Consider the following 1,948-nt stretch of genomic DNA (forward strand, 5'->3'; position numbering starts at 1 on the left):
ATATGAGCAACGCATAGGCATTGGATCAGTGATGGATATTTTTGTTGGATGACATTCATCATGTAATAGTCACAACCTAGAGCAATACCCAATAGCTCCAATTCATCAATACAATGTAGACATGTATTCCGTATATAGTAATATGTGCTTATAATAAGAACTTGCATGTCATCTTTTGTCCTACCCTCTCGTGGCAGCGAGGTGCATAAGGAATCTAAGGGATATTAAGGCCTCCTTTTAATATAGAATTGGAACAAAGCATTAACACATGCTGAATACATAAACTCCTCGAATTATAGTCATCCCCGAAGAGTATCCCAATTATTGTCACCTCGGGGTCTACGGTTCAGAAGGTTGACAAGTGCATACAACTAGCAGATAGGATCAAGAACTCAAATTTATTCATGAAAACATAGAGGGTTCAGATCTGAAATCATGGTACTCGGGCCTTGGTGAGAAGCATTAAGCATAGAAAAGTCATAGCAACATCAATCTCAGATCATAATGGATACTAGGGATCAAGCCCTAACAAATTGACTTGATTACATGATAAATCTCATCCAACTCCACCGTCCAGCAAGCCTACGAAGGAATTACTCACTCTCGGCGGTGAGGATCATGAATTTATTTGTGAAGGAAGGTTGATGAAGACGACGATGATGAATCCCCCATTCCGGAGCCCCGAATAGACTGCAAAACAGCCCCCCTGATAAGATCAGGAGGTGGCGGCGGCTCCGTATCGTAAAACGAATGAAACTTCTTCTCTTATTGTTTCCTCTGGGGAACAAAATTTATAGGCTTGGAATTAGGTTAGATGGCCGCCTGTGGGACCCACAAGGCATCAAGGCGCGCCTTGTTTCCCTGTGAGCAACTGGTAGCCCCTCTCCGGTGGATCTTCGTTCTAGTATTTTTATTTATTCAATAAAAAAATCTTCGCAAAGTTTTGTTCGATTTCGAGAACCTTTATTTCTGCACAAAAAAACAACACCGTGCTAGTTTTGCTGAAACATCGTCAATCCGGGTTAGTTTCATTCAAATCATGCAAATTAGAGTCCAAAATAAGAGCAAACGTGTTTGGAAAAGTAGATACGATGGAGACGTATCTGGCCACTACTATAGTTGCTTGTCCTCCTCATCGCCGGAGGAGCCCGTTGTCATGGATGCAGATGGGACCGGAGAGCGAGGGCGTCAGCGCCATGACCCACTTGAAGAAGAACTTCCACCGCCTCCACTTGTCGGCATGGAGAACCAGGACTTCGGCATTGCTGTCGGGTTAGGGGAGCAGGAAGGGCTCGGGGACAGTGACAGCGAGGGCGAGGGACGATGCTCATGAAGGGGGAGGACGACGTCGCCGGCGCACGGCTTAGTCACGACGCGACCAGCCTAGGCGAAGGGGCGGTCATCCCACTTCATTGCGGCATAGCAGCCGGAGTTGCTTTCTCGGGACGCAGCGACACCTGAGAGGCCGTGTCTGCCTGCGCCGCCCTCCCGTCCGGTCAAACCGCGGGCATTAATGTCGGCCGTTGCATGCTTTGGGCCGACATGGATGCCCGGCGACAAGTGGTGCGGGCGTTTGAGGGAAAGTGCGGGAGAGGCCGGTGGGATTTTTTGGAGGGCAAGGGCGGTCAGAAGCGGACGTGGCAGCGGTCCGAACGCCCGCAAAGCATCCCTAGTTTGTCTCCAGTTTGCGGGAAAAAGGACGTACAGACCACTCGGCGGACCATACACGCACACATTGGATGGCACAACACGTCCGAACAGCGCGATGTGGATGCCCGCAAATCCCCCTAGTTTGTCTCCGATTTGCGGAAGAAAGGACGCCCGGACTGCTCGGATGACACAACATGTCTGGACCGTGCGATCTGGACGTCCGCAAAGCCCCCTAGTTTGTCTCCGGTTTGCGAGAAAAAGGACGCCTGGACCGCTCGGCAGACCGATACAGGCCCGT

Source organism: Triticum aestivum, chromosome 3A (genome assembly GCF_018294505.1).
Source record: "Triticum aestivum cultivar Chinese Spring chromosome 3A, IWGSC CS RefSeq v2.1, whole genome shotgun sequence".
Lineage (NCBI taxonomy): Eukaryota > Viridiplantae > Streptophyta > Magnoliopsida > Poales > Poaceae > Triticum > Triticum aestivum.